This window comes from Schistocerca gregaria, chromosome 8 (assembly GCF_023897955.1).
Source record: "Schistocerca gregaria isolate iqSchGreg1 chromosome 8, iqSchGreg1.2, whole genome shotgun sequence".
Lineage (NCBI taxonomy): Eukaryota > Metazoa > Arthropoda > Insecta > Orthoptera > Acrididae > Schistocerca > Schistocerca gregaria.
This window is the reverse complement of record NC_064927.1, coordinates 203,275,284-203,286,889: the sequence shown is the minus strand read 5'-3', so window position 1 is coordinate 203,286,889 and position 11,606 is coordinate 203,275,284.

Genomic DNA, 11,606 nt, shown 5'->3' with positions numbered 1-11,606 from the left:
CTATCTGCAACTCCCTCACACTGCTAGATATTTTTCTAGTATTTGTAACGTACTCTGTCTCGATACTTATAGGAGGTTCTGCGATATATCCACTGAGTCGAATGATGACTGAGAAGGGTCACAAACAATAGTAGAAAGTGTTTGGATTGAGGTCGTAAGAAATGTACACTAGCTTTCAGATCTCTAGTGTTACGCTATCTGCTAGAAATGATGTCTATGATTTTGAATCAAATCTTCTCGTTCAAGCACATACCTGCCTCATATCCTATTGACAAGACTTTTAATGATTACAGCCACTACTCAATCACATTTCTGGCACTCTCATATCTCGAAACGAGTCACCTTTCTCGAATCTGTGTGCTACAGTAAAATTCCAGCATGGTTTTAGTCAGCCCCTGTGCATCTTGCAACTGATACCATTTCTAAAGCTTAGCGCATGCAATCGTTCCAATTTAAGGCAGAACTGAGCAGAAGATGGAGAAAGCCATATCCACCACCTTCTGCAACCCTTGTAGAAACAGAACAAACTGAGTTAGTACAACAAACTCACGCATTGTGGTGCATCTCCAAACCTGGTGCAGATACTACAGTCCAAAGCAGATCCGTGTCCAATCAAATCTATGAGCCCAACATGTTATCATCATTATTCTCTACAATCCAAGACAGAAAAATTATGAATTATAAAAACTCCACTAACTTCCGATATAGAACTCACCCAGACACAGATGCTGGAGCGATGAGCATAGCTGTTGCGGGAGTCCAGTGCGAATAGAGAGATATCGCAATCCTTCCCAGAATAGCATTCCTCGTAGCATTCCTAATGGAACAGTACGTCCGTTACTAAATTTCCCTTTCAAACTGCTGCTGCTGTCGATGTGCGACGATCCCATTAAATATACAGCTCTCGATGCACTGCAGAGGCCAGTTTAAGGTTTCACCACCTGTATTGTAGGAGGATGATTGTATATGACAGACGATACTGTCAATCGCAAGAGACGCTTCCTGTGGCCCTGTCCCGTTGTCTGAAGCATTATTTGTTTCTGCTGTAGCACGCTTTGTACATCACCATACATTTCGTTTTTCTGCCACGACTTCGAGGTCTGTGTCAGCTTCTAAACTGACAACAAGACGCTCTGATCCACGGCCTTTCGCAGAAAACTAGACGTCGCACCATACAAATCATGTTAGTACTGAGGCTGCCATAACACGCCGCACACACAGAATCACTGGATGATTTTAAATAAAAGAGAGTTACAACATAAGCAAATTGGGGGAGTTTTTGCAGCACTGTGGATGGTTTCCAAACTACAATCCGAAAGTGATTCATGAGCTCTACATCTAAACTCATCTGTCGTAGTCATGGAATAGCTAAGGACTCTACGTTCCATTTCGACATCATATTGCAGTCATGTACGCGATCACTGTTTTGGTGCTATCCACCGCAGAAGGTGCTATCCATCTGCCAATACTTTTTCTTCAACTGAAACAAGCGATATCAGTCAATCATTATGTGGTAACCAACAGCGTGACAGTGCACGAATGGGATGGAAAAGGCACCTTTGATGTGCTCTAATAATGAGTATCACAGTTGATAGTGCGAACAATTTTACAGTAATTGTAATACCGACCAATGATGTGGCAGCATGTTGCTCAATTTTAGTATCATAGCTGAAGCATCCCTTTTCCACTTTGCGATTATCATTGAAAACATGAATAGATGATTGTGCAGTACGTCCATTCATTGTTAACTCTCGAATACATACGCCATCAAAGTGTAAGAGACAGTGCTCTACAAATTTCTAACATCTCGAGCAAAGTATTTAATTTGCGATCTGTTTCACTGCGTATGGTTGTCACAGAGCATTCTCGCTGTCTTAGGGTAAAATTGGAGAGTGTAAGGCTCCGTCACATTGTCATTGATCAACCTGTCCTGCAGTGCCGTTATCGATTTCATCTGCAACTACCAACTAGAAGACTGCTTCCTTTCACGTCTCGCGAATGAATGCAGTTTGCCGAGTCCTCACCCATCCAAGTGCACAAGATTTTTCGAGATGCGCCCATGTCGTTGAGGTTAGCACTCCTTATTGATGTATAGTAACAGATTTGAAAGTGTCATGTTGTAATAGCAGACAGTTAAGAAGAACAAGAAACGGATGATTTTATTCATGATGGAGCTCAAGATGGACAGAGTTCGAAGCATTTTTACGCTGATCAACCAAGCTATTAATTTTAACGTGTTATTCCACAGTCTAGGATCAGGACCTGGAAGATATTAGTAAGAGAGAATATAAACACATGCACTCCTAAGGCTACAACGTTCTGCACTTAAAATGGGCTATAATGTTAAATCGCTTGCGTTTCCAACTTATCAGTCGTATGGAAAGGAGAGCACTGTTAATATTCCATTGTACGAAGTATACTTCAAGCACATGACATACATCCTTCTTACTGGTCTCCCTACGATAAACTGTATTATCGAACAGTAAAACGAAAAAACTACTTCTGTAAAGCATTTGCTCTGCGTGATACAAGCACAATATAGCTTTCCAGAGATGTATCGTGTCCACTGTTCACATCCAATCACAGTTCATAAATTATACGATGCCTCCATCAGCCCCATATAAAATGATCGTTAGTAATGGGGGATACCTTTAGCAAGGAAACAGATAGACGCATAACAGCAGCGTCGAACTTATGAAAATTACAAGTCATTCAGCCACTAACTCTGTAAAGACCACATGTGTCAGGCAAATGTATACACGGGGATGGCAGTAACTCACAAGCATCTATCGCTAACTTAGTTATGAAGCTGAAGGCTCGATTTTACACCCAAGATGCGACAGGGGGATGGAGTACATAGCATAAATCAAAGTTCGTTTAGAAGAAAGTGTCACGTTTCATCATACATGAGGTGGGAGTCCTTTGATGACCCACAGGTTTACCATTAACGATCGCAAGTACACAGTGCTTTAAATTGCATACAGAAGATGTGCCTATATACGAGTCGAATGCAGGTTATGTCACGTGGTTGATGCATCCTGACAGAACAGTGGAAGAATTGACCTATAGCAACTTCTCCCTCTCTTGAATGCATTATCAGTCTACCATTAAATCGTACCTCATTACAGCTACATCTCAATCGATCACCCAGTCCACTCTCTGTTATCCTTTAACACAGATGCAAGTAAGTTTAGAGGTGGATGGTTCTCTGTCTTAAAGAAAAACGTCAAATACAGTAGACAATCCACATGTATAACTGTCACCTCAATAGACATACAGTATAATGCTACCTCGATGGAGAAAAAATTAACGCTTTCCCTGATTCCCTTTGCTTCCAAGTCGACGTTTTCTTGGATTCCCATTGCTGCTGCATACTTGTCCCCATGTACAAATTGTTCTGCGCAAATTAGAAGATACGCAAGTACTTGCTCAATTTCCCTGCATTTCGATGTATATTCAGTCAATTTATACCTATTCCCTGTCATTATCCGCAATTCTATCGATTTTTTTGTCAGTTCTATACATGCAATCATGACATAACCTCTCATTCTGTGTTCTAAAATTGCATGTAAATGTAGCACAGCTACCAACACCTACCGCAAATGCGTAGTATAGCATTGTAGTCGATTGTATCCAGTCACCTCCACATTTGGACAGCGTTTGCTCTGTCTTCTGTATATCTATGTATGTGCGTGTGTCGGGGACGGCTCCCAGGACCCAGTCCCGTTCACTGGTGGACCAATTTTCGACCACAGAATACGTGTTCAGTCATAACGCATGGTTGGTTCACCTGTGAACCCTGTCGTAGGTGTGACGTTTGAAGGATCCACCTCCGAACATTGGTCCAGTTATATAGCCTGAGACAGATCCATACCCAAACACTAACTCGGATCTGGTATGTTGTGGAACTGCATCACAACACCACCTCATACATTGTGCATGGTGGATCCATCTTCAAACCTAATCCCTGCACGGCATATTGTGGATCCAGATCCCAGCATTGCTCCATATATAATGTGCGGCGGAGCCACACTCGAACGCTAACTCGGGTCTACTACACGTCTTGGGAGCCTTCCGTAACACATGCATATAAACAGACTTACAGAAAACAGAGCAAACGCTCTCCAAATGTGGAGGTGTATCGATACAATCGAGTACAGTGCTATATTACGCATTTTGGTTGGTGTTGTCAGCTGTGCTACATTTACATGCAGTTATAAAACACAGAACGTAAGGTTATGTCAATATCGCATTGGTAGAACTCACATACAAAAATCGATAGATTTGTGAAAAATGACGGGGAATAAGTATCAATTGCCCGAATATACACCGAAATGCGGGGAAATTGAGGAAGTGAAGGGAAACAGGGAAGCAGTCAATTTTTTCTCCGTTGATGAAGCATTATACTGTATGTCTATTGAGGTGACAGTTATGCATGCGTATTGTCTGCTGTATTTGACGTTTTTCTTGAAGACAGAGAACCATCCGCCTCTAAACTTACTTGAATCTGTGTTAACAGAGAGTGAACTGGGTGATCGATTGAGATGAAGCTGTAACGAGGTATGATTTAATAGTAGACTGATGTTGCATTCCAGAGAGAGAGAAGTTGCTATAGGTCAATTTTTCCACTATTTTGTCAGGATGCATCAGCCACGTGACATAACTTGCGTTCGACTCGTGTACAGCCACGTCTTCTGTATGTGATTTTAAGTACTGTCTATTTGTGATCGTTAATGGTAAACCGGTCGGTCATTAGAGGACTTCCATCTCATGTGTGATGAAACGTGACACTTTCTTCTAAACGAACTTTGATTTATGCTACGTACTCCATCCCCCTGTCGCATCTTGGTGTAAAATCGAGCCTTCAGCTTCATAACTAAGTTAGCGATAGATGCTTGTGAGTTACTGCCATCCCCGTGTATACATTTGCGTGACAGGTTAGAAGGCCTCGGGAAGGTACGGGGTGGGCTACAATCTTAAAGGCTGCATGGCAAATACAGGATGTGCTTGGATCAAGGACAGTCGGAATTGTAGTTGTGCTGGAAAAGTCCCCGAGCTTCAAGCGCTAATAGAAACCACAGAAGCTGAAATCGTTAGAGGTACAGAAAACTGGCTGAAGCCTGAAATAAGTTCTGCAGAAATTTTTACGAAGTCTCAGACGGCGTTCAGGAAACATAGATTAGGCAGAATTGGTGGTGGAGTGTTTGTGTCTGTCAGTAGTGGTTTATCTTATAGTGAAGTCGAAGTAGATACTCCGTGTGAATTGGTATGGGTGGAGGTTATTCTTAACAGCCGAACGAAGTTAATAATTGGCTCCTTCTACCGACCCCCAGACTCCGATGATATAGTTGCTGAATAGTTCAGAGAAAATTTGAGTCTCCTAACAAATAAATATCCCACTCGTACGGTTATAGTTGGTGGGAACTTCAACCTTCCCTCGATATGTTGGCAAAAATACTTGTTCAAAACCGGTGGTAGGCAGAAAACATCTTCCGAGATTGTCCTAAATGCTTTCTCCAAAAATTATTTCGAGCAGTTAGTCCATGAACCCACACGAACTGTAAATGGTTGCGATAACACTCTTGACCTCTCAGCCACAAACAATCCAGAGCTAATAGAGAGCACCATGACTGATACAGGGATTAGTGATCACAAGGGCGTTATAGCTAGGCTCAATGCCGTTTCTTCCAAATCCACCAGAAACAAACGCAAAATAATTTTATTTAAAAAATCCCATAAAGTGTCACTAGAAGCCTTCCTAAGAGACAATCTCCATTCCTTCCGAACTGACTTTGCAAATGTAGCTCAAATTCAAAGATATAGTAGCCACAGCAATTGAGAGATTCATACCTCATAAATCGGTAAGTGATGGAGCTGATCCCCCATGGTACACAAAAAAGGTCCGAACGCTGTTGCAGAGGCAACGGAAAAAGCATGCGAAGTTCAGAAGAACGCGAAACCCCGAAGATGGACAAAAATTTACAGACGCGCGAAATTTGGCACGGACTTCGATGCGAGATGCCTTTAATAGGTTCCACAACGAAACATTGTCTCGAAATTTGGTAGAAAATCCGAAGAAATTCTGGTCGTATGTAAAGTACACAAGCGGCAAGACGCAGTCAATATCGTCACTGCACAGTGCCGATGGTACTGTTACCGACGACTGTGCCGCAAAAGCGGAGTTATTGAACGCAGTTTTCCGAAATTCCTTCACCAAGGAAGACGAATGGGATATTCCAGAATTTGAAACACAAACAGCTGCTAGCATGAGTTTCTTAGAATTAGATACCTTAGGGGTTGCGAAGCAACTCAGATCGCTTGATACGGACAAGTCTTTAGGTCCAGATTGTATACCGATCAGGTTCCTTTCAGATTACGCTGATACAATAGCTCCCTGTTTAGCAATTATATACAACCGCTCGCTCACCGATAGATCTGTACCTACAGATTGGAAAATTGCGCAGGTCGCACCAGTATTTAAGAAGGGTAGTAAGAGAATTCCATCGAACTACAGACCTATATCATTGACGTCGGTTTGCAGTAGGTTTTTGGAGCATATACTGTATTCAAATATTATGAAACACCTCGAAGGGAACGATCTATTGATACGTAATCAGCATGATTTCAGAAAACATCGTTCTTGTGCAACACAGCTAGCTCTTTATTCGTATGAAGTAATGGCTGTTATCGACAGGGGATCTCAAGTTGATTCCGTGTTTCTAGATTTCCGGAAATCTTTTGACACCGTTCCTCACAAGCGACTTCTAATCAAGCTGCGGGCCTATGGATTATCGTCTCAGTTGTGCGACTGGATTCGTGATTTCCTGTCAGGAAGGTCGCAGTTCGTAGTAATAGACGGCAAATCATCGAGTAAAACTGAAGTGATACCGGATGTTCCCCAGGCAAGCGTCATGGGACCTCTGCTGTTCCTGATCTATATAAATGACCTAGGTGACAATATGAGCAGTTCTCTTAGGTTGTTCCCAGATGATGCTGTAATTTACCGTCTAGTAAGGTCATCTGAAGACCAGTATCAGTTGGAAAGCGATTTAGAAAAGGTTGCTGTATGGTGTGGCAGGTAGCAGTTGGCGCTAAATAACGAAAAGTGTGAGGTGATCCACATGAGTTCCAAAAGAAATCCATTGGAATTCGATTACTCGATAAATAGTACAATTCTCAAGGCTGTCAATTCAACTAAGTGCCTGAGCGTAAAAATTACGAACAATTTGAGAGAGAAGGACCACATAGATAATATTGTGGGGAAGGCGAGCCAAAGGTTGCGTTTCATTGGCAGGACACTTAGAAGATGCGACAAGTCCACTAAAGAGACAGCTTAAACTACACTCGTTCGACCTTCCTGACAGGAAATCACGTATCCAGCCGCACAACTAAGACGATATCCCATAGGCCCGCAGCTTGATTAGAAGTCACTTGCGAGGAACGGTGTCAAAAGCTTTCCGGAAATCTAGAAATAAGGAATCAACTTGAGATCCCCTGTCAATAGCAGCCATTACTTCGTGCGAATAAAGAGTTAACTGTGTTGCACAAGAGCGACGTTTTCTGAAGCCATGCTGATTACGTATCAATAGATCGTTCCCTTCGAGGTGATTCATAATGTTTGAATACAGTATGCTCCAAAACCCTACTGCAAACCGACGTCAATGGTATAGGTCTGTAGTTAAATGGATTACTCCTACTACCCTTCTTAAACACTGGTACGACCTGCACAATTTTCCAATCTGTAGGTACACATATATCGGCGAGCGAGCGGTTGTATATGAGTGCTAAGTAGGGAGCTATAGTATCAGCGTAATCTGAAAGGAACGTGATCGGTATACAATCTGGACCTGAAGACTTGCCCGCATCAAGCGATTTGAGTTGCTTCGCAACCCCTAAGGTATCTACTTCTAAGAAACTCATGCTAGCAGATGTTTGTGTTTCAAATTCTGGAATATTCCATTCGTCTTCCCTGGTGAAGGAATTTCGGAAAACTGCGTTCAATAACTCCGCTTTAGCGGCACAGTCGTCGGTAACAGTACCATCGGCACTGCGCAGCGAAGGTATTGACTGCATCTTGCCGCTTGTGTACTTTACATACGACCAGAATTTCTTCGGATTTTCTACCAAATTTCGAGACAATGTTTCGTTGTGGAACCTATTAAAGGCATCTCGCATCGAAGTCCGTGCCAAATTTCGCGCGTCTGTAAATTTTAGCCCATCTTTGGGGTTTCGCGTTCTTCTGAACTTCGCATGCTTTTTCCGTAGCCTCTGCAACAGCGTTCGGACCTTTCTTGTGTATCACGGGCGATCCGTTCCATCTCTTACCAATTTATGAGGTATGAATCTCTCAATTGCTGTAGCTACTATATCTTTGAATTTGAGCCACATCTCGTCTACATTTGCATAGTCAGTTCGGAAGGAATGGAAATTGTCTTTTAGGAAGGTTTCTAGTGACACTTTATCCGCTTTTTTAAATAAAATGATTTTGCGTTTGTTTCTAATGGATTTGGAAGAAACTGTATTGAACCTAGCTACATCGACCTTGTGATCACTAATCCCTGTATCAGTCATGATGCTCCCTATCAGCTCTGGATTATTTGTGGCTAAGAGGTCAAGTATGTTTTCGCAACCATTTACAATTCGCGTGGGTTCGTGGACTAACTGCTCGAAATAATTTTCGGAGAAAGCATTTAGGACAATCTCGGAAGATGTTTTCTGCCTACCACCGGTTTTGAACAAGTATTTTTGCCAACATACCGAGGGTAGGTTGAAGTCCCCATCAACTATAACCGTATGAGTGGGGTATTTATTTGTTACGAGACTCAAACTTTCTCTGGACTGTTCCGCAACTGTATCATCGGAGTTCCTGAACACCGTCTGAGACTTCGTAAAAATTTCTGCAGAACTTATTTCAGGATTTAGCCAGCTTTCTGTGCCTATAAAGATATCAGCTTCTGTGCTTTCTATTAGCGCTTGAAGCTCAGGGACTTTTCCAGCGCAACTAAAACAATTTACAACTATAATTCCGACTGTTCCTTGATCCAAGCACGTCCTGTATTTGCCACGCACCCTTTAACATTGCAGCCCACCTCGTACTTTCCCGAGGCCTTCTAACCTAAAAAACCGCCCAGTCCACGCCACACAGCCTCCGCTACCCGTGTAGCCGCCAGCTGAGTGTAGTGAACTCCTGACCTATTCAGCAGAAACCGAAACCCCACCACCCTATGGCTCAAGTCAAGGAATCTGCAGCCAACACAGTCGCAAAACCGTCTGAGCCTCTGATTCAGACCCTCCACCCGGCTCTGCACCAAAGGTCCGCAGTCGGTTCTGTCGACGATGCTGCAGATGGTGAGCTCTGCCTTCATCTCGTAAGCAAGACCGGCAGCCTTCACCAAATCAGATAGCCGCTGGAATCTAGAGAGAATTTCCTCAGATCCAAAGCGACACACGTCATTAGTGCCGACATGTGCCACCACCTGCAGCTGGCTGCACCCTGTGCTCTTCATGGCATCCGGAAGGACCCTTTCCACATCAGGAATGACTCCTCCCAGAATGCACACGGGGTGCACACTGGATTTCTTCCCCTCCTTAGCCGCCGTATCCCTAAGGGGCCCCATTACGCGCCTAACATTGGAGCTCCCAACTACCAGTAAGCTCACCCTCTGTGATTGCCCGGACCTTGAAGGCTGAGAATGATCCTCTGAAACAGGGCAGGCAGCTGCATCTGGCTCAGCCAGAGACAGTGCGTGAAACCGGTTTGTCAGACGCACCGGGGAGGCTTTCTGATCAGCCTCCGGGGACGCCTTACGCTGCCTGCCACGCCTTGGAACGACCTCCCAATCAACCACAGGCGAGGGCTCAGCCCCACTGCGGGCAAAAACAGGGGCAACCAAAGCGGCAGACCGATCTGGGGACAAACGGGTCGATGTAGATGTAGACATACGTTAGTTGCTTTTAATTTTTACATGTCGGACGCTGCTGCTATGCACTTATCTGTTTCCTTGCTAGAGGTATCCCCCAGTACTAACTATCATTATATATAGGGCTGATGTAGGTATCGTATAAATTCTGAACTGTGATCAGATGTGAACAGTGGACGCTATGTGTCTCCGGAAAGCTATATTGTACTCGTAACACGCAGAGCAAACGTTTTACGGTAGCAGTTTTTGCGTTTTACTGTTCGATAACATAGTTTATTGTAGAGAAACCGGGAAGAAGGATGTATGTCACGTGCTTGAAATATATTGCTTACATTGGAATATTAACAGCGCTACATTCCATACGACTGACAGATCGAAAACGCAAGCGATCTATAAGATATATCCCGTTTCAAGAGCAGAACATTGTACCCTTAGGGGTGCGTGTGTTTATGTTCTCTTTTACTACTACCTTCCATGTCCTGAACCTAGACTCTGGAATTATACTTTAAAATTAATAGTTTGGTTGATTAACGTAAAGATGCTTCCAACTCTGTCTGTCTGGTGCTCCATCATGCATAAAAATCATCCGATTCTTGTTCTTCTTAATTTTCTGCTATTCCAACATGACACATTCAAATCTGTTACTATACATCAATAAGGAGTGCTAACCTCCTCGAGATGGGCGCATCTCGAGAAATCTTGTGCACTTGGATGGGTGTGGACTCGACAAGCTGCATTCATTTGCGGGACGTGGAATGTAGCGGTCTTCTTCTGGTCGGTTGCAGATTAAATCGATAAGGTGCTGTAGGGAGGGCTGGTCAGTGACACTATGAGAAGGGTCTTTCACTCTCTACTTTTACCCTAAGACAGCGAGAATGCTCTGTGACTCCCATACGCAGAGAAATACATCGCAAATTAAGCAATATGCTCGAGATGTTAGGAATATGTAGACCATTGTCTCATACACTTTGGAGGCGTATGTGTTCGAAAATTAACAATGGATGGACATACTGTACAGTCATCTATCCATGTTCGCAATAATACTCGCAAAGTGGAGAAGGGATGCTTCAGCTATGATACTGAAATTGAGCAACATGCTGCCACATCATTGGTCGGTATTAAAATTACTGTAAAATTGTTCGCTCTATCAACTGTGATATTATTAGAGCACATCAAAGGTGCCTTTTCCATCCCATTCGTGCACTATCACGCTGTTGGTTACCACATAATGATTGACTGATATCGCTTGTTTCAGTTGGAGAAAATGTTTTCGTGATAGCTTAGCACTTTCTGGGGTGGACAGAACCGAAACAAAGATCTTCTACATGATATGATGAATCAGTCGAAATGGAACGTAGAGAGCTTAGCTATACCATAACTATGACAGGCGAATTTAAATATAGAGCTCATGATTCACTTTCAGGCTGTAGTTTGGAAACCATCCACTGTGCTGCAAAAACTCCCCCAATTTGCTTATGTTGTAACTCTCTTTTATTTAAAATCATCCAGTGATTCTGTGTGTGCGGCGTGTAATGGCAGCCTCAGTACTAACATGATTTGTATGGTGCGACGTCTAGTTTTCTGCCAAAGGCCGTGGATCAGAGTGTCTTGTTGCCAGTTTAGAAGCTGACACAGACCTCGAAGTGGTGGCAGAAAAACAAAATGTATGGTGATGTACAAAGCGTG